The 23,182-nt window shown below is 37.2% G+C and overlaps 1 long non-coding RNA gene across 1 annotated transcript; it reads right to left on the bottom strand.

Moving 5' to 3' along the window:
* Window positions 1-252: 252 nt before the first annotated feature.
* On the bottom strand, window positions 253-22,512 carry LOC137862680 (uncharacterized). The gene is made up of 3 exons (XR_011100472.1): window positions 22,462-22,512; window positions 3,162-3,241; window positions 253-2,268 (listed from the first exon to the last, which is right to left on the bottom strand). It is a non-coding gene; the product is annotated as an uncharacterized lncRNA (long non-coding RNA).
* Between the last annotated feature and the right edge of the window lie 670 nt (window positions 22,513-23,182).

Consider the following 23,182-nt stretch of genomic DNA (forward strand, 5'->3'; position numbering starts at 1 on the left):
TTGGGGTCAGATCAGGAAAAAATTCTGGCCACACAGCTCCCACTGTACCCATGAATGTTACTTTGCTAATTAGGAGAGAAGAAGCTTGAGTTTTGTACTGAATTCAAACAGTAGACACATTTTTTGAAAAACAAAACAAAAGCTCATTGAAGTTCAGCACAGCTTTTTTTTTTTTTTTTTTTTTTTTTCTCCTTCTTCCTTCCCCCCAACTGTAGAGAGCTAAGTTTTCCTCTTGGCACATTTTCCCTGATATCTATAGCATGTAAACCCGTTTCAAGGAACTCCGGCAATGGACTAATACAGTGTAATAGAGTTGTTATCCTTTATTCTGCAGCAGGTTTACAAGTAAGTAAAAACGATTTATGAAGGATACTGAAAAGTAGATGTGTTTCTGCTTTTCATGCAATGTGAAAATGGAGGAGAAATCCATGAGCACAGACAGGGCTGCATGCACCGTTAATGTATTTACAGCCTAATTTGCCCGTGGAATGCACAGACACAGGAAAGCGATTAGTCCAGCAACATAATAGGAATCAAAAGTGTTGAAATGTGGTGTGAACAAAATAATCAAGAATATTAACTTAAAATATTTCTATATCAATATATGTCAAGGCATACACCAAGAAGTCACTACTTTTTTTTTTTTTTTTTTTTTCCTTTTCCTGATTGAAAAGAAAGAAGCAGTCAGGTTTATCCCATAGCATCAGTGTTTAGTGCAGGATTAGTTTCAGCTTCACCTCTGGACTAAACAGATCACTAGCACTGAAATATCCATTCATCCTTTCCAAGCTAAATACTCCATGCAGATTTTTACTTTAATCTTTATGAAAAGGATGCATTTTTCCCATCAAATTCACACTGAAGTTTCAGTGGGAGTCCTTATTGTCATCAATGCTATATAGGCTAATAGTAAATTTCATAATTGCTTATAAAAATAAATGTATTTTCCACAGAAAAAAAGTAGATCTTTGTTGTTGTTGTTGTCTGGGAAACTTCTAAAACCCTGCTGCCATGAGGACAGAATTGGCTACGGACAAGGAAATTACTTCTGTATATCTGCAACCTACTGTTTCCTACAGCACATGGAGCAGGAACTCACTTCTAAGTCTCCATTGCAACACGGCAGCAACCTGAAAGATCAGGAGCATGGAGGGTAATTAGCACAGCAGTGCAACGGGGTTTGTTTGTGCACTTATAATTGTTCTATGAAGCCTGGATGGTAATTTGAAAAGCATTTTTTAAATGAATGGTTTTAAGAAAATTGCAAAGACATTACTGTCTGGAAAAGACTAATTTGCTTCAACTACTGTAACGCAACATTGTCAAACTTCTCCAAGGGGCAAGGGCTCCATTTCTTCATTGACCTCTGCTTCATCTAATCAGGATCTGGTGAAAAGCAGTCTGATGTGCTGGTGTGTATGTTAATGATGTTAATGGCTGGTAAATCAGCCTGGACCCGATTTTGCCTTATTAATGCTGCATCCTCACTGTGGCCTGGATTCAGGTGCTCCTGTGTGTGGGCTGTTCCTCGCTTCCCCAGGGATTCTTCTGCTATCCTCATTCTCATGATCCCATGCAGTTTCTTCAGCAGTTCTCCACCACCGGTACCTTCCCATGCCTCCTGCAGGAGTCATTGCTTTGATTTCTTCCTCAAACTTCTCCCTTCGCTAGAAGCTTGCTCTTACTAATCTGTTTCTTCTCAAATTGAAGCCTCAAGTTCTTTATTTTAGAAGGAAATTTGACCACTGTAAGGAAACTGAGCGACAACAGCTGGCTGATCAAATATACATAAGGAAGAATCTGCTGCCTGCTCTTTTATAGCTCTTTTTCCTGTAGTCATCATCCAAGTCTCTTTTTCCCTGGTACAACATTATAGCATATTACATGACTTGTCTGTCAGCGGCCTTGCCTGAAACACGCTCTCGGCATTGAACTGCTCCTGACTTCCAGATTGCCGTTGTTCAGCATGGAGCATTGAGCAAGATGTTTGTTAATCAATAGGTTTCAGATCTATGACACAAAATACAAACAGTATCTGGAGAAATAATAACGAGATTGAGCTAAAACCAAGTTTTGCCACAAGCCAAAGAGCAACACTCAGCTGTCCTGTCTTGATGCAGGGGCTGCATTTTTAGAGACTCTGCCCTGCTGTTTTTCACAAATTCAATTCTGATGATTTCTCCTAAGAAAACACACTCTTGTGTGGGGTGTGGAGGATGAAGCAAAATTTTGCTTACTGCTGGGCTCTTTATCCTATCTCTGTAGGATCTGAAGATCATTTATGAGGTAAATAAACAGTTTAAGAGGAAAGTGGATACTCTACATTTTTATCCAGAACACAGGATAATATTGAAATAACATCAAACATTCCATAAGACCACATTCAACATTGCAGTATGTCCTAAAAATACCTATAATATACTACAACATAATAAAAATATTAATATTTCTTTGCTAACGAAGATGGAAGAAAAATTTGAAGGCATCACTCCAGGTTGACTGAGTTTTGCACCACTTGAATCAATTTACATTATCCCAAATTTAATGTACTGTATATGCATTAATTTAGAAAATTGAATGCATCAGAATAATGAGCGGTATAGTAACTCACTTCATATAGTAACTGAGTTACCTGAAAACCAAACTTATTTCATATTTCCAAGTAAAAATAATCTGCACATTTATGGCTCTTAATGACTAGATCAAGTGGAAAAACTGAATGCATATCCATCAGGAATTGTATGCATAGTTAATTAAGTTTGAAATAATAAATGCCTGATTTCTACAGGATAGAGTAAACATCCAATTAAAATAGGATGCAGCGTACACTTTTCTTTCTCATTAGTCAAAGCATAAAGCATTTTAACATTTCCTAAATAATTTACTTGTATTAAAATAAAGTGAAATGCTTAAAACATTAATAGGGTACTTTACAATGCTGTAGTCAATAAGTTGCTATATGAAGGTAATGTAAATAATTTATGTCTCTATTCAACAGCAAGAGTCTGCAGTTCTCAGCAGAGCAGGGTCCCACCAATGCAAGGGAACAGGCATCTGGCCAAGTTATACGAAAATTGCAATTAAACCCTATAGACAGCAGTAGAACCTGTTTGCAACATCAAACTCAGTGACCCCAGCTTGAAAGCAGGGAATGAACCAACCTGTCTTGCTCTGTCAATGACCGGGACCAGCCTCTTAGTAGGTGTAGCTTATACCACGCTATGCCCCGTCTGCTAGTTAGCTGGGGGTAACACAAAAAAATGGGTCAAGCGCTTCTTGAATGTAGAAGAAAGCCTAAGTACAAAAGGACAGAGGAACAGGTGCCTTCTGGTGCATTGCTGAGCCTCCTCCATAGCATTAACCAGCAGGTCTCCACAGCACATCGGGACGTAGCCTGAGCACTACAGGTAATCTCTGACACCACCTTCCTTGCATCATGCGATCCCCTTAACTGCATAAGTGGTTTATTTGTGAAACCATGGATTTATAATGCATTTGATCAACTTCCATAAGCACGTGTGGTGTTGACACAGCCCATGTGTGCTGGACCGTAACCCTTCCTGGAACTGCAGGCAAGGGCAGAATTCTCAATTTTCTAAAGCCAGATGGACACAAGTGGTTTTAAAGCTGTGAATTTGAATAATCTGGGTTATGATATGCAAAACACAGCAGGCATTTCAGCTTCAATTTTCTGCTAAAAGTCAAGGTATGGATGTTAAATCTGGGCTCTCTGATGAGAAAAACACATGTACTGACTATCCAAGCAGATTGCTGGATCCAGTGAATTAGGACTGCAGTACATTACCAGTGAACACATAATAGGCCTGTGCAGCTAAACTAAATTAACATATCTTTCCCACAGATCATTTTGCAAAGTAGAAAAAATTTCTCTGAAATGTTTTGTTACATACTTATAATAAATAAATCTTAATTCCATAATAAGAAATTATTAAATACTGTCTTTTATCAAGAGATAAAAGTAACATCCTACTAAAACTCAGAATTATAGCTCAAATAATATATAGAAATGTGGCATTTGGCTGGGACAGCTTTTAAGATGTTTCAAATGTTAGAATCACTTTTCATTAAAACTGTGACTGAAACTGAGAAACTGGCATAGTGCCTTTTTTTATATGTACATTAAATCATGCATTTCACGGCAAGCTTTTTACATTTTTTTCTGTTTATAGAAGTCATGTACAATATCTTCTTTGAGTCAGACCAAGATCCATCTGTATAAAGGGAGATATATTTGCCTTGTAAAGAAGAGAGTTTTAAAAATGTACTGCCCCCAGAATCCTTCATTGCATGTGCTCCTGGACTCCCTGGGGCTGCCACCTAAAAGGGCTGCTCCACTGTGCTCCTTCTCCCCTTCCCTCAGGACTTGCTCTGCTGCAGCACTTTTTCTTTACTAGTTGTATTGTTATGAGAAGCTGCTCCTATAAAATGCATTTTAAGAACCTTTTGTAAACTGAATAAGCAAGGCAAAGAAATTAAAATCAGGCTTTAGGCCTGAAAAGACCTTTGCCCCAGGGAACAACTCATTATTTGAAAATAAGATGATTAGCCCCAGACAAAGCAACTCAAGCTGAAACGTTCTGTCTGTGGTCCCTGGGGCCTCCGTCAGGTGTTGGAGGTGTCGGCATGAACCATCCCCACCACCCTTCAGACAGTGCCTGCTCTCCTCAGGCTGTGCAGCCTTCCCACCTTCAGCACCACAGAGTCCTCCTGGAGGTGAGACCACGCTTTTCCTCATGATTATCACGCACCTTTTTAGCAAGAAAAATGCCAACTACTTCTTCAACTTCCCAAAGTACCCCATGGCTATCAAAAGGCAACGACTCACTGCCACCATCTGTGCCTCGCTTCTTTCTAAAGAGTCTCATTTCCATGGCAAGTTTGGTGGAAGCCTAAATTAAATTTGGGACCTAATTTTAAACAGAATCTCAACCTCCTGAGTAAACAATAGATGGAACCTGCCTATTAAATCATTGTGTTTTAATTAAATTCTTTGCAGCTTGTGAGTGCTTTGAACTGAGCTAGGTGAAAAATGCATTGTAATTTTAATAGGGTTATATTTTGTGCTAAACTCACATAGAGCAGTGACACAAGATATATGCTGTGTTACCACAAAATAATGCATGGTATTTTGCTGATAACTGCACACTTGGTACATGACAAGGTAGCTTCACAGAAGAAACAAAGGCAACATGAAGTGGGCTATTTTCAGTTAGAGACTTAAATCTTTGAGAACTCATGAACATTTGTCGTACTTGCTGCCAAAAAAAAAAAGTAAATATTCGTCCTATTAATGATTCAGGCTTCACTGAAACCTGAGGGAAATCCACCTATTGATTTAAAAGGCTTTTGTATCAAGCCCTTAGTGTGTTACTGAAAAAATAAAATAGAATAAATAAGAAATTCACAAAAATGAGAGAGGCAAACATGGTTTCTTTCAGTAGTATGTGAAATAGTAATGGACCTGAATGAAAGAGATACACAGCAAAATACTGTCAAGGTGTTTTTTTTTTTTTTTTTTTTTTTTTTTTAAACAACACCATGAAAGTTAGGAAGTTGATTAAAAAAAAAAAAAGAGAAGAAAAAGTTGTAACTTTAAAATGACCTCCAGCACCATCACTGAATATCTCCGCTTCTTTATCACAGCCTTTGCGAAGCTATCTTCCCATAATGCTACTGGCATCATAAAGTTTCCCAGTAGGAAATATGACACACTCTTAAAACATATGTCAGAGATTTCCAGAATTGCAAACATGGTATTTTAGATGGTGAGATTCCTTTCCTCATAAAAGCATCTTTAAATTGTCTGACAGAGAAAATTCATATCAGGAATAAAAACCTGGCCCCAGCGGAGTCAATGAGAGTTTTATGCCTGATGCGAGTGGAACCAAGATTTCATCTCCACTTTTTTTACAGTTATTCCTGTATGTAAGTACATGCTGATAGTGTCAGCATCTGCCTCGGCACCGAGTGAGGATGAATCAAAGGGGCCATGCACATCCCCGAGACGGAGCCCTGAGGCACCACTCGGTGCCAGGGCTGTGCTGGCTGATGGGTGCAGCTTCAGAAACCTGGAAACAAACAAAGCAGGAACCTCTCGCACTGACATGTGTGAGTGATGCTTAGAAACCATAATATATAATGCCATAGCTGATGGGTTTCTGCTTGTAGAGACCTGATTATTCCACCTGGATAGTGGCTTAAACAAAAGAACAACCAGACAAAAGAAATATATGTGCAAAGTCCAAGAAGCAGGCTATTATTTTCAATGGAGTTTTTGTTGTTTTTTTTTTGTTTTTTTTTTTTTTCCTGGCATTAGCTGCAGTAAAATGAATCATGCAGAGCAACATTTTTCACAAACCCCAAACATCCTACATTCACATAAAACTGATGTACACCAGGAACGTTCACTGGGCTGTAGAATGGGAACAAAGAGGGCTGCAGACATACAATTTGTCATCCTGATTTTATATAATAACAGGATATAAGCATATAAATGGATAGGTTTGGCAGGTGAAAAGGAAAATTATAGGGAGAGGGGAATATTGTAGCTACCTCAACAGTGGCCATATTGCCAATAGATCCTTTTGCCATTTGACAGCTGTCTTACAAAAGGGCTGAAAAATCATGTTTACTCATATCAACCTGATCTCTCTTTTGGTTATTTAGGACTCTACATATTCCATGAAAAAAAAAAGAAAAAAAAAAACCAAACATTTTCAGCTTCTAACTTCAATTGAATTACCATGAAATACACATATTTGTATGTGTGCTTGCTGAACCTTTGGCAATAGATGTGAATGATAAGGTACTCAGGTTGGCTCATTATCTTGCACATATGAGTTTACAATGTCACATAAGAAAAATGGCTTTTTCTACAGAGAGACAAGAATGAACAAAGTTTAATTTTTCCAGCCTGATATCACTATTTCTTTTAGAGATCAGTGGGTGGTCAGTATGCAAAGGATGTCAGTGAGCCAGAGGAAATTGCTTCTGTAGGACAGATATGTAGAGAAGCCCATGAGGGCTGCCCTCTCTACCAGTGTGTGACAGAGCCCAAGCCCACATCCCTACAGACATGTGCTGGGGATAGCAATGCGAGAGTGAGTTAAGGAAACGCTCAGTAAATATCTGACAGATTGCTGCTGCCGCTTCTTTTCTTTAGGGCTTGTTTTGTACTGTACTGAGAAACTTGTAATACTGGACTGAGCTGAAGTGGTGACATTAAACTAGGTCCTTGTGCTTCAGGCTAGGTCTAGTGTTTCATCCAAAATGAGATCATGAATAGTGCTAACTTTGTTGTTGACAGACCTTTCATTCACTACGAGCAGGTGCTTGGGGCAGTTTTCTTATGCTGACCTGATCATTGGCATTTGGAGTAAGAAACTTGGAGAAGGGAGCGTTATTTACTTTCACTCCACTGAGATAGCATTTCTCTGAGCTATCTTCTCCCAGCAAGACAGGATTCAGAAGAATGAAGGATATTATGTAGTGCAATAACATTTCAGTCTTGGATTTTTTTCTTTATATTTTCCAGAATTTTGCTGAACAGTCTCGATATCAGGGAAAGTTTTTTAAGGGGTGTTGACCAAACTACTGATTTTGCAGTCTCAAGTGCTCATACACGTGTTACAAATTTTAGACATTCACCTACCTGACAAGCAGATGCAGTCACGTAGATTTGATGCTTATTCGAATTGAACTGGCTTTAAGTGGAAGAACAAAACTAGTGGCTTAAAAACCTTTCCTCTGTATGTGATTTATCCATTAGGCTAGCTGAAAGCAGAGATAGCAAGCCAGCCAAATACATGCATATATACATAGAGACATAAGGTCAAAGAAAGAAGAAATGTGAGGTAACTATTACAGAGGGAACAACTTACATTTATAAAGTACTAAAGTATAAGAATAATGGATGAACTCAACAAAAACCTTTAAAGCATCAACAGTAACCTCAGCAATAGTTTAGCCAGCTTATACTAATGAACTCAGAGTGGTTCACCTCGTAATAAATGGATAATGAGTATATAAGAAATTGCATACATTAATATCTTTTAAAGTATTTTTTTAAAATGTAAATGGTTCCTAGATGTCTCTGTACTGAGAAATAGTGGGACAAGAAAGCATATGCTATACCCTTATTGATCTGTGTGGAAGTACAGGAGTATTTTTGTGGTAGGTAATTTTACTTCGTAAATGTTTGTTAGATCCAGATCCTCTGAAATTCTGTGTATGGATGCTACTTCAGCTTGATGTAGTTTTAAGCATATTTTAATAAGTTTGAGTACAGCTTATTCTGAGTCTTTTCTATTTGCCTGTACACACTTCTTGTAATTGCTGCCAGCAGCAGGGCTTTCACCTCAGCCCACAACCAACAAATCCTGTATCTAACATAAGAGTAAGAAGCATGGTCTGCCAGTGGAACATGCAATTGAAAATATATATTTCTAGGGTAGATTTAGGTTAGATATTAGGAAGAAGTTCTTATTATAAGGGTAGTGAGGCACTAGAACAAGAAGCTGTGGATGCCCCATCCTTGGTAGTGGCCAAGGCCAGGCTGGATGAGGCTTGGAGCCACCTGTTCTGGTGGGAGGTGTCCTTGCCCATGGCAGCGGGTTGGGACTGGGTGTGCTTTGCGGTTTCTTCCAACCCAAACCATTCTATGATTTCTCACACATTAAATTTAACGCATAGGTCAGCATGAAGTGAAGTTCAGTGTGACAGTGCGGAGTAGGAGTTTCCATAAACAGGTACCATAAGCTGGTTTTGAACAAGTATAGGGTGAGGTATGGAGACAGGGAAGAATCCAGGATCAGCAGCCTCCAATGAGAAGCCTCAGTTCCAGAAAGTGCAAAAGCACTAAACCAGATTCCTTTAATTTAATGCAGCTGCCAGAGTGTTGATACTAACAAATCTGAAGAGTACCCATGGACTTTCAGTAGATTTTTGTACTATCTATGCTTTCAGTCAGACTTTTTATTTTCTGTGCAAAACTGCCAAAATAAGTGCTAGATTCTGAAACACAGAATAAGAAATTTCCCAGGGAGTTATCTGAAATAAATATTACAGAGGAGTTCATTTTAACAGAGTTAATCCACCCAGAAATGGATAGCAGCAGATATTTAATCATGGCATATCCAGTTTAATCACATTTAGAATCCTCTGGAAATTAAGCTTATACAACTTCCTTAATTTAGAGGACAGTATAATGCTTAAGTATTTAATCTCCTTAGGATTGATATTGGACTCAAGTCTTTTGCAGAGTTTCATGAATAGATATAGCACTCTCCTCATGTTGGGAAACTTCAGAAACTCAAATTAATAAATCATCAATTTCTGGCCCCAACAAGATAGCTTTTTTCTTGTGGGTGGGGGAGGGAAGGGGTACAACTCTGTATCCTCAAGTTTAGAAAGATTTGCTTTTGGCCTTGAATATTGACCGTTAAGTCTATTAGGGCTACTGTACTCTTTTTGGGTTCCCTTAGGAAATGGATACTCCAGCATGATGGTTCTTTTCTTTTCATTAATTTACAGCTAAATTAAATAGTTTTAGACCTTCTCAACACCCACTGGGGAACATTTTTATTTCAGTAACTTTTAGCCCATGCTAGAATTCCTGTAGCATTTTAAGCTACAGGTTTATGCTAGTGAGATACAGTATGGATATGACAGGCCACAAGTTATAAATCACCCATTGCTTTGATTTTGTTTAGCCTACCCTGAATTTCCATCCTGCTATTAATTTTATCAGATAGTCCTTACAATATTTTATGTAAAATGCCTTGATTCTGGTAATTTATTTCCAAATGGCTTCAGAACAATATTTAGCCCTGCTCTGTTCTTGTTTCCAGGGAAGGCTCTTAAGTCAGAGTGATTGTGGTTGATGGTAAGTGATGGAGGAATATGGCAGTTGTAAATACAGTATGATTTCTCACCCTGTCCATTTTCCTAATGAGAAACCTGACTAGCCCACAGTTGCTTATGTATACTTTGTATAATGGGAGCCTGCAGACTGCACACACTATCCACCTCCCCCTGCTTGCCAAGAAGCGTAATTCCTGTAACAGCACGAGTCAGTGCTCATTTGCAAAAATAGCTTCCTGAAAACAGCAAGGCTGCACAAGGCAGCTACTACTCATCAGTATGAGTAATATGTTCAAATATGGATCCTAAATTAAAATAGCCAGTGCAAAGAACAAAAATGAAAGTACCGAAAATAACAAACAGAAACAAATTAATATTAGTAAAAATATTCACTAGTAATGACTTATTTTCCACACCAATCCTTCAATCAAAAAGTCATTCCGAATGACATGCATCCAGGGCTCTAACACCATTCTAGCATTGAACTATATCTCATAAAATAAGATGATGCCTTGTCTCAAGATGTGCTTTAGTAATATAGTATTTGGAGTTTTACACCTAACAATAATTTGATTTTTCTGAATTTATTGATGAAGAACGGGCTGTAAATTCCATATGAGTTCTTTCACTAAAGGATACAAAATATTTCCCACAACAAGTATAGGGAATAAAATTGAAATAATAAATTTCAAACTCATCCAGGCAGGCAAGTTCAACACTAAAGTAAATTCATTGGCAGATTTACAATTAAGTTCCATATGGAATGGAAATTATAATTATAAACACCTAGAAATGCTATAGCAGCTTGTATCTTGAAATCAGCAGGGAAAAATAACACATAGTTAGTTTCAATAAAGTCATAATTCCTGATATCTTCAATCACCTGAGAAGAGTGGCTTAATTTAGCAGATTCTTTGAGAAAGGGGGGTTCTGTTTAAAATCAACTACTCCTGTAAACAGAAGGGAAGCATAAACCATTTCATTTCACAGGAAAAAGAACTCCTGCAAGCCTCACCTCCAAGAGCATCTTGTTGCATGATGCTGGTTCCTCAATGCTCAGCTCTGCCCATGCTGGTGGAACACTTTTTGCCCAATATCAGGCAAGTCAGCTCAGGAGGGCAGTTTTGATGATGCTTGCATTAATTAACCTGTTTTTAACCTCCCAGAGGGGGATGTGGGTTAGGACAGAACCAACTCCGCTGCAGCAGTTGCCATAGTACAAGGGAAGAGTGTCCTCTGAGTATTTTACAGAACTTTGATTCTTCAGAGCATGTTTTGAGATAATTTGCAAGGATTAATTTGTATCTTAATTTTTAGCATGTGAAGCCCCTGCACATCATAAGCTTTCCTTGGCTGCTCCCTAGCCTGTAGGGAGCTTTCTGCTAGCTGGAGTGGCTTATCAGTGCCCCAACATGAACAATGTTGGAAACCTCTTATGAAACAACTGCTCTGGCTTTGGCTGTAATAATTTGGCTCAGATTTGCTTTTCTTTCTTATCAGCATTTTATCAGAATGACTAGAAAGAGTCACTAGCCAAACTGTATAAGTCTGTGCTCACACATTTGCGTTTATAGGAGGTGCTGAGATGATTCCTGCAAGGCTCCATAATGCAAAAAAATAAAAAAATAAAAAAAATCAGTAATCGTGCTGTGATTTGCACACTTCTCAGCCCAGTAAAAAACGGTGGAGCTGCATTAGTTCACAGAAGTTTATGCAGTTGGTCTGGCAGATTGACATTTGCCTTCCACAAGAACCTCAGTTCACACCCAGCCGAACATGGAAACTTCCAGCATTCACAGCAGATAAGTTTCCAAATTCTGATAGTGAAAACAAAGCCTACAACTGTTCTTCAGAGATTTTTTGTTGTGATTTGTTTATAGCTAAGATTTTCTTAACAAGTCGGCTGAATATTACCCTATGAGAATATTTTTAACTCTTCTTTTAAACTGAGTTTACTTAGCTTGGAAAACCTCAACAGACTTTATTTTCAAAGCCAATTAAGCTCTTACCATGAAAATTGAGTGTTGTATCCATGTATTTTTTTTAATGGACAGATAAATTGTTCATAAATATGCCTGAACACACCTTCAACTTGGATTCAAAGCATCAATAATAAAGCTTTTCTCTTTTTTGCACCAATGAATTTTTGCCATGGAGTAAGGATATGAATTTCACCTTGTATGTCTCAATGGTATGTTAGACTTATGTTTCACATTTAAACATATATTCATTATTAATTTTTTTTTTTTTTTTTTTTAGAATTTTGGATTAAATTCTTTCATCCAACCCTACTGCTTCATGAAAACTAAGGATTGTGTAGAAACATGATTTTCAACAGTTTTATTTGGAAAAAAAATATCTAAGAACCAATATTTCCCAGTTCTATCCAGCTGGAAAGGATGAATTGGAAATCAGTTTATTTTGACTCAAAAGGAGACAATTCAATATCACCTTGCAGAAAAAGTATTCAAAAATCTTTTCTTTCAAGTGTATAATAATAATCTGCCTTTCCAAAGGAGTGGTCATCCTCCAGCCATTTATTTTGATTAAACCAACCCAATCTTTTCCAAATGAAAGTGAAGCCTTTTAATTAAACTTGATATAAAATCACTTTGAATAGCTGATAGATTAGACTAAAAAAGTGAGGAAGCAGTGAATAGACTTTTCTTCATCAGATTTTTAAATGATTTCAGTAAATATATATTAATCTTTCCAACGAAATGATGAAATTCAAATTGCAATAGATCTGTACGAGGACTTCATTAACCATTTACTCCTCTCTCTCTCTACTGTTGGTAAAGATGAATAATAGCTTCAATGAATGTTGTAAAAAGCATAGGAATTCACTCTATTGACAAAAAGTGGATTCTCAGTTTCCAGTTATTTTGAATTCATGCAGATCTGCATGTAGACCTGCATTTATGACATTATGACATTTATTAGACATTTTCAAGGATGAGTACAATATTATTAGAATAACAGATTATATCTTTAGTAAAAATAAAGTACTACTTTATCTGCAGTAGCACTACCAGCAATCTATTCATTCTCCTCTTTAGCACAGGGATTATAGATTATGCAAGCACAATCTGAAGCAGTGGTGAGGTGCATTTTTTTCCCTACTTTAGTCATGTACATTACTCCATGAAAATTTAAATAATTCGTTAGTTTAGTGTTACTGTGTTCTGGACATGTTGAAGCCAATGAGAGCCTTTCATTTTAAAGGGTCAACATTTCATCTGATGTCTGTAAAAGTATATGAAAGAAACTATTTTATGGTTCTGGATCTGTAGTGAAAAAGACTTGTTTGGCTCTTAAAACTGATGGACCATCAAAATAAAAGGATTCCCTTTAAACTAAAAATTTTCCATTGAATTAAAATGACAGTTAGGTGTATAAAATATTATTTAAAACTGAAGAATCAAACATTAGTCTAATGAGAAATTTTTTTTTTGACATTTAATGACCATTTACACATTTTTGACAACATTTTTATATCATTATCAAACCTTTAAGCAAGTTGCAGAGTTGTATTAATTTTTTCCTTGTTACAACCCTTAATATAGTATGCATACTTTTAAAAATGTTCCAAGTTGTTTCAGATATTTTCTTGAACAGGATAGATTATTTGCTGACACTTATATAAACTTAAATACTGGTGGTTTTCATGTTACAAGATCTGTGCACATATGCCAAACCAGAGTTTGGTTTTGAATGTCTTCCTTTTCCTTATTTACAAGGCTGGATTGCCTGTACACTATCTAGACTCTCAAGAAGCAAGTCCTCTTCCAATTAATATTTCAGTGGTTGTAACATTTCCTGGTTTCGCAGGATTGTCAAACTCTGTGACTCACCATGCAGGTGAAGTAACAACAGCAGTTGGTTAATTGGTTAAAGCAACAAACAGAATAAACCATGAGATTTGCAAGTAAGTAATTATTGTATCTGGCATATAAATACCTGCAGGCCTGCCATACAGAAGGGTAGGTGATATTGCCTAATCACCTACCTAATTATTATTAATTCCCTACTATAAAATTGTTTTAATTGCTTCCTAGAAGCTCCCTTTTTATCTGGAGGAGATATCAATGGTAGGAAGAATTAGGCTACAGTGAAATTTTGGGCTGTGAGTTTTAAGGTATCATTTTGAATAGCCCCAAGACCACATAAATCTTACTGCAAATGCATGGATCCAGGATTAACTGTAGACTACAACTGAAGTAACTTTGTGCCGTTTAGGGGAAAACCTGACACTTCTTTCATTGATTCTAATCTAATATGCTGTAAAGCATATTCACAAGGGACAATTTAAATCAAAGGGAAAAAACAGAAAAACTAGTTGAACTTGGTTGCCTTGACATTCTATCAAAATTACTTTGCTCTCTCCACCAAAATTCAATCTTTTCTCCTCACAGATCCTGCATAATCCCTTATCAGTGTTACCACTTCCCTTATTTTGGTGAGTCTTCTGGCAAATTCTACATTCTAGTATTTTAAATCCCCTGTTTATTTTCTGGGTCAGTCACATGTCTGTTATTCTAATAATATTGTACTCATCCTTGAAAATGTATAGCTCCAATTCAACAGTCTTTCTGTGCTCCCAGCATTTGTTTAAAGAAGATGGAAAGCATGCAAGAGAGCACATACATGCCAAGGACAGATTTGCTTTCCCAGTCATCTTTTGCTATATATCTCATGGTACTTTTCATTGTTAAACAATTGATGCATTACCTTGAGAAGTGGCAAGTTACCTTGGACACTTAGTACTCTTCCTATCAACACAAAACAAAAACTAAAAAGATTGACCTGATAATTTTTCCTATTAGTAATGTCTCTCTTCCTGCACATGAAACATGGAAAGTTCAAGGACAAGGCAAATGACTGCAGAAATTCTCTGTGAGTCATTCAAAGTACATACTGGTAAAAAGCAAGAGACAAAATGGATCATCTCTTTGAGGCCAACTCCAATTCTTCAACTGATGTTTAATAAAGCCCTATCATTTGTCAACTTCACTAGATATGAATTCTTATAGTCTAAGAATATATTCAGTGTAAGAAATAACCATAATCCTCTGTAATTAGAACTTTAAACAGAAAAGGGCCCTTCAGATTTCACTTTGCTGCGAAGCCCTGGTGCTCTTCATTTTGTTTAGTGATAATGTTACAAGACCTTGACTGACGGATGGGGCACTGACTGGGGTTTCTGGTAAAGGCAGGCAGAATTATTTTCACTTAATGCTTGAATAAAAGTATCAAGCATGCTTTGGATGATGGATGGAATTGATTTTTTTCAGGTTAAACACTTAAGTGTTGGATCACATCTTATAGACACTACTTAAATCTCACTAGTATAGCAAAGTTTGACTTGGTATTTTCACCCCAGTAATCTCAGGCCATAATATGTAAAAAAATATTGTTCATGTCTATTCCTGTTCACCCTAACAGGAACAATACAGTGTATTTAAAAAATAGAAATAAGGAAAGAAAACCCATTGCAAGAAAGAAGTTTTATCCTGGAAATTATTATGCTTTTCTATTAAAATATTATTTGGGAGGAACAAATCAAGAGAAAAATCACAGTAGACTAAGTCCATGATGAAGGAGAGATTAATTTCTCAAGAATAAGAAAAGCTGCAACTGAAGCTAGGACATAATTAGTATTCATATCTTGAAAGCAAACAAAAACAGTTTTTGCTCATGGCTTCAGGCATCCCCTGTGGGCTGGATGCCCAAAAAATTAAGACTTATGCCCATTTCTACCTCAGGAGTAGCAAGAAAGAACACTACTGTTTAGGGTAGATAGAAAATAAGATGAGCTAAATATTAACATTTAAAGAAAACAAAAACCACAGGAGACCACTGATGGTGTCCTTAGCCTACTGAGTACTTTAATGGAGAGATTTACATAGTCTGAATGAATCACTGTTATTTATTGCCTTACAGCATGATAATATAAGAGAGAAGGGCTGAGGACTTTGTATTTCCATTCTAGCATTTCTTTTCCTCAACAGTTGTAAAAATTAATACACTGTATCTTGGCATAGAAGACTCATCAGCAAGCAGTGGCATCTAGAAAAAGGAAAGACAAATATATGCACTTATAGGTGAAGAATAGTCCATTCATGCCACTTATAAATGTAAATGTCAATGTCAAAAAAGTCAATGGCAGTTGCTTGTAAAGAATCAGCTTTTCTTAAGAGCTCATTCTTTCATCAGCTCCACAATGCATTAGCCAGACATTTAAAAGCATTAATCTAGCTATTACTTATGAAAATCTGTCCATTTGCCATTGAGGCATAAAGCAGGAATTGTTCAATAAGAAGGTGATTTTTTTTTGTTTAATCACCCTTTTCTGACCTCAGTGACACGTCCATTTCCGTCAAAGCACTTACATATGCTAGTACTATAGATTTGTGTGTAAAACCTATTTTGATCTTTGAATAGAAGTGTTTTGAAGGTTCCTTTTCCTAAGCTGCAGAAATATTAATAGCTGTACACAGAACAAGACCTCTTGTTGGAAGTTTAGCAGCAAGCACTATTTCCAGTAGACAGAGGTAGACTGGGGTTGCAAGCACCTGGCTTGTCCCTGCACAGCAGTAACACCCTTGGGCAATGCCAGTAGCTCTGGCTTTAGCTTCTACTTCTCTTACTGCTTCCACAACTACCCAAAAGAAGATTCTGCCCTGGCTTGGTGCAGAAAAACAGCACAGATGCTGACTGACCCCATTAACACACCTGTAAAATGGCTTCAAGGAGAGTTTTGAGGTTTCAAGAGATACCCAAGGAGTACCAGGGCTGGAGGAACAGGGTGTGGGAGGAGAAATGGAGGTACATGGTGCAGGACCACCTTAGGTATTACCCCTAACCAGCATTTGGTACCTGAGCCTTTGACATAAGTACGGGCAAAACTGTCATAGAATGGCTCAGGTTGAAAGGGACCTTAAGGATCATCTAACTCCAGCCCCAATAGACCAGCACAGGCTCCTTGGGACACAGATTTTAGTGCCCATTAATGCATCTTCAGTCCTGTTCAGCAGCACAGCTCATTAAAGATAGTACAGAGCAAACATGATGCTTGTCCCTTTAAATATTTTGATTGCCTATAGCTTCACAGTTAAGATATCAGTCGAGTACACTTTAATTAGCCCAGAGGAAATCACAGTAGGGATGAAATGAGTTGGGTTGTTATTCTTCTGTTTTTACTAACAGCAAATAAAAGCATGTAATTAGCCTTTTTAAAGGCATTTTCAGGATCTTAAGGTTATCATAACTGTAAACAATAGTATATTTATCTAATCTGAGTGGCACTTGAAGTATATTTTAACTCTGAATAGGAAACATTAAAATTACAATTGGTCTACAGCTTTTTGAAGAATTACATATGGGTTGAAATATACAGTTTAGCAGCAGTTGCAAGGGAGAGATTTTAAGGTTTTCAAGCAGGAATATTTCTTGATTTTCTTTGGCAGTGTCAAAATATTCCTTTAGCAAGAAAGTAAAAATCTTTTGTTTTTATTTATTCCAATTCATTTATATTAAAATATTGTTTTGAATAATGCATTGGTATGTACAATATTCCATAATTCATAAACAGTGAAAGACTAAAATTTATCAACATAATACTCCAAATAAAATTTTAATCACTTTAAAATGATTTGGTATAACTGAAATTAAAAATAAATTTAGGAAATTGTTTTAAGATTTTTTTTTTCCAGATTTTTACCCTCCTCCACATCAAAATTTCAACACAAGCTCCCAATCAGTCTATTCTCCACCCTGCTCCTGTAACCTGAATTTCAGAGGAACCCTTAAGAGTTTGGTTTTCCCTTTGGTTATACTGATGTAAACCATAAATTTTTCAATAAATTTACATCAGTATGGTCAAAGGAAGAATTGAGCCAAATATACTGAAATTTAATTTATTAGTTGTAAAGCTTGTAAGAGGAATTTTTCTGAAAGAAGAAATCCCAAAGATTCCACCTTCTAAAGAGTGTTTTGGATAGATTTGAAACTAAGATTTGGGGAAGTGGTTTGTAATGGGAATTAAAGAATAAAGTAAACATGAATGGGAAACCACTGCAGTATCAAGCAGTGAGATATTTTATGGGAGATATTTGTACAGTTACCATCACTTTCTCCTTCAACTGGAGAGGCAGCATACACGATCAGGGTCTGTTCAACAGGGTAAGAGCCTTTCTCCTGATTTCAGTGGAGGTTAGGTAAAGTTGAATGAGAAGAGCTTAGATGGGTTACTCAGAATCAGCAATAAATGGATGGGATTATTCACTTCCTCTTTAGTGAGAATGTGTTCTAACTTCTTTACACAGGAATTTGAGGCTACCTTTGAAATTCTTTACAAGTGTTATGAAAATCTGCAGATCATCCTTGGGAATACTGCAGGAGTATCAGTTCGTACTAGGGATATCCCAGGAGGATATCAAAATAACTTGTGGTAGCACTGGAGCTGACTCTACAATGAAAACTGACTCTGCCCTGAGCATGAGCAAGCCTGAGTGAGAGCAGAGGTACTGGAGAAAAGGGCATTTTTAGGAGGGTTAAATTCCAAGAAAGCTTCATTCACAAGAAAGTTGGTTTGCTATTTTCTATTGAAAGCATAATGTAAATTAAGTCTCTGAAGGAAAATTATCACTGAGTTCCTTAAAAAGGAATATTGTTCCTCTAACAGAAAAACCCTCCATCCTTAAAGAATCCATATTACAAGCTTAATGGGACATGGAGGATGGAGTGCTGATCTCCCACTGGGTTCACTATTGGTCTTTGTATTGCATCTGAACCCTCCACTGGATTACACCTGGCACTGGCACTACCTGAGGCACAGCAGGAACCAGCAGCTGCACATACTGGGGCATTCACTTCTGAAAGACACAGGACTGTTAAAATACTTAGTATGTTACTATTAATCACTACAAAATGAAGTGTAACCAAAAGACTCCCTTCTTCCATTTTGTAAGCATCAGCATTAGGTACATATATTTTTTACTGTCTGTGCAGTAAAAAATATATTGTGATTTTTGTTTCTAACCCCCACAGAGCCAACACATCCATAGAGGAATGAAATATTCATCCTCATTTTACTGATTACAGAAGAAAAATCTTAATATGGTTTAGATTACCCAGACCTCTTCCTGCCACTGACTCACACAAAACTTGCCCTTGTTATATACATCCTCAGTAGTATGTCTTACACACTTATTGATTGGCAAACATCAAGTTCTGCGAGAATAACCTAATGAATTTTTAGCATCTATCACTAATCTTTTCTGGATAGATTCAGTAAAAACAGTATTATTTTTTCTTCACATGTGAAGTATTTCTTACAATAACTGATAGCTGCCAGTTGAAAGCCTCACAAGATGGAGTTATCTAATTACTTTCAAAACATCACTAAATTTGTCCCATGAACACCATGGCTGATAACACCCACAAGTACATGCTCTACTATATAACCTTAATGCTGCAAATCATTATAAAATTCCTTTTTGTTTGCTATGTAAAAAGCTGCAAGTATCAGACTTTTTGGCTGAGCGTAGAGAGAAGATATGATGGAGTACTGCTGTTATCCAAAACCACAAATGCTCCTCAGAGCTTCTGGAAAATCACCCCCAGAGAGGACAAGATGAAGGCATCAGCACTGAAGGGTATTTCCAACTTCAGCAGCTGAGACCAAATTCTACACAAAGCCAAATTAGATGATGGCTGCAGTGAGCCCCTGTGTCCAGTAGAGATTATGCAACACAAACTGATATCAATAGGAAATCTATAGGTTTTGATTTTATCATTGATGCAGCTTCCCAATTAAACATTCTGTTTTGTGGCACTTGCTTTTTAGGTCTGTTCTCAGCAGATCCAGACAAAAAAGCTAAATGGACATCAAATATCAATCTCCCCTTGCCAGCAATGTATTGCCAGCCTGAACGTCTATTTTAAGACAGAATAATGAGAACATTTAGCCCTTTCAAGTTCTGGTTTTACTTCAACTAAAGCAACTACACATCAACTTAATGTCTTTCTTTATTCAGTGACACAGAGGTCACTGCTGTGAGATTTATTTGATTTCACAGTTTGGCTAATTAATTTGCTCATTCTGAGCATACACCATCAGCATTGCTTCTGGAGTAGTACTACCAAAGCAACAGATTAATTTACATGGTACAGTGCATCCAGAATAATTATTACCCCACAGAATTGTTATTGCTCTAAATCTGAGGGGAGAGGGAAGTTTCCTGCTGTGATAAAAGGGTTCTGTTGTGGCTTTATCAGCCGAAAACTACGTGGACTAAATAGCAAAAGAAGTTCCTTGCTAACATTGAGCAACACAAATATCCAAAAGCCCATGGAAGTGTTACAATACCAAATTTGTTTCTCAAATTTCATTCTTACAAAACTATATTAACAGGCTCAAAATCCTCAAGCCACACCCATCCAACAGTATCAGCAGCCAATTCACATATCAGTGCCAATTAACACAACAGCACCCTGCTTTGGGAAACAAGTTCTTTATAAAGATGTGCTTGAAAACTCGTAGCACAGGTACAGACAGGCAATCTTCAGGAGACGAGGAGATTTACAGCATCGTGGTTCAAGATGATTAATTAGTTTGAATTCTAATTAATTAATTTGAATTTGAGGCTGATGGATTGACCAAGAAGGCAGCAGCTTCCCCCCCCCCATTTTTTTCCCCCTCCTGTGATGAGGGATCAAAGTTCTCTAGTTCTTGGATATTTATGTGCTTTGACCAATGTATTAGTTTTTTTCACTATGCTGTGAGAAGCAATCTTGACTTCTTGTTGGACCTTTAATTCCTACACCTGATTCCCATTTCTGTAATCTTCAGCAGCCAAAGCAAAGTCCAGAGGGTGAAGAGGCTAGAATCCCAAAGGGGAAGTGTTTACAGGTGGGAGATCAAATGTTAGGGCTGATCTTACTAAGAAGAGATAGTAAATCAAGTCTCCAGATTACCAGAGGAAGATGTGAACAGCTGACATTTTGGATGACGTAAAAAGACATCAATAATTATGCTTTCCTAATTAGCCTCAGGAAGGACTTGAATAGCTGTCATCTACTCAAGTGAGCTAAGAACAGGTTAAGACCATTAAGTCTTAACAGGTAATTGGCAGACCAGATAGCATGTAATTTGCAACCAATTTTAAAGCACTCACACTAGCACAATACTCCACACTACTTCTGATTTCCCCAGGTGACAAAGCAACAATGTATTGACCCAAGCATACATTTACCCTTGCATCCCATTCCTAGCTTCTCAGGAGCAAAGATAAGTATTTAGAGTAGAAAACACTAGGTTGATAGACACCTCCAGTCCTGCAGGCCTGGGAATACAGACAATATACCTAAAGAAGTGTTTCAAGTGCAAGTTGTTCAAACTGTTAGCAATGTGGGAGGTTCTCATGGCCTGTATGAACTTTGAAGAAGTCTTCCAGGATGTTCTTATTATAAAAGGGTCCCTCTTGCACGCTAAAGGAGCCAGCTCACTCTCCCTTCATCTCACAGAAAGGACATGCCCTATGCTGTGACAGCCTGCAGCAAGCAAGAAGAAAAAAATCAAGCAGACAAGAGTTTTCTGTGTCAACAGTTCTTAGCCACAAGGATCAAAATAATAACTCTTGGAAGTCTTTTAGGGATTACAATAGTAAAGTTGCAGGACAACGATAATAGAGAAGTTGCTGCTGATATCGCCATAACTCATTCACAGAGCTTTCAGCAGAACAGGCTAAGATAACCGCTCCCATTTCTTCTCTCCCCCTCCATTTTGGGGAAGTTGTTAAGATAGAAGCATAAAATAAACAAGAGCATCCTGGAAGAATGTTTCTTTGATATTAGATCTTCATGAAGTACGTTGGACTTGTAGTAGCACTGGGAACCATTTTTTTTCCTGATCTGTGGAGTTTACACATCTACACCTCAGGCTTGAGAAGAGGTTATTTGCAAGTGTAATTTGTCCTATTTTGACCCCATTCAGAGGGTCAAAATAACACTACACATTTACTTCAGGGGATTTTGAACTCTATTTCACTACTATGATTTAATACTGCCACAGGGAAATCTACCAATCATTGCACATCAGAAAAAATGCAGGGGTGACCCCATTTAAAATGAACTAGTCAATTGAATTGAAATGTTTTAAGATTAAGAACACAGAAATTTATTAACATTACTTAGATGTCATAATACTGTCTGCACATAATGCTAACCCTGCAAATAGATAAAAAGCATTTGCTCTACATGGAATAGGTAATGAACCTTTCAGTCAGGTCTTCTCTATGGCTTCCAGTAATCTTGATAGCTTGAACACAACGGGAAAAAAAATCTCTCCTCTTGGGCATAAATGATTAAGTATTTCCCTGACACCAATGGCTTAGAACACAGTGGTCCATAAGGAAAGGTGGCCAGGTTACTCAGAGTTTGTGTCTATTCTATATCATGCCTGGACCTTAAGTATCTTCCTTGAGCTCTTTTCTCAAGACTTCCATCTAGGTTCCTTACATCTCCCAGTCTCCAGTAATTATTTTACACAAGACATTCACAAAAATCTCCACCTACCATGCTTTCCAAGTTCTTCCCAGCTCTAACACACAGCCTGTTCTTGCTTCTTTTACCTAGAGAGTCAAAAAGGAAAATGCACTTGCTTAAATATATACCAATGGTTTCAGCCCACAGGTTCAGTGAGATTTGACAAAATTGAGGTGAATTGAATCACCTGTGTAACTCTGGGTTTCCAGCAGTAAAATGAAAGTAAAATATGTGGTAAATTGAGAGGATATATATTTATAGTCACATGAAGATCAATGACAGGTTACACCCCAAAGGACCAAAAATGTCACAGGTACAGACATACATACATATATATATATGTGTGTGTGTGTATTGATATCAATAAACACACACACATAGACACTATATTATGTATATATGCGCATAAACATAGATATAACATTTATATATGTACTTCTATGTGTATCTTACCATTTTTCCGCAGATTATCTTCACAGAGGCAGCAAAATGAGTGGTTGTTCCTCCTGATAATTTTGTTAACTGATTGCTTACAAATACCTCCCATCCACTTTGCTAAGGACCATCATTAGACTTAATGCAGATTCTCAGGCTTGTCATGTTGTTCATGGTTCTTTGCTTTCAAGTAGTGCACCCACAATAGACATTCAAAATCCCTGAATGCTAGGTATAAATACCGTATTGTAGCTGCGTGAACCTGATTGAAAATGCTTTATCTGGTAATGGTACATGGAGCCTATTTCGCATCTCT

This window comes from Anas acuta, chromosome 11 (assembly GCF_963932015.1).
Source record: "Anas acuta chromosome 11, bAnaAcu1.1, whole genome shotgun sequence".
Classification (NCBI taxonomy): domain Eukaryota; kingdom Metazoa; phylum Chordata; class Aves; order Anseriformes; family Anatidae; genus Anas; species Anas acuta.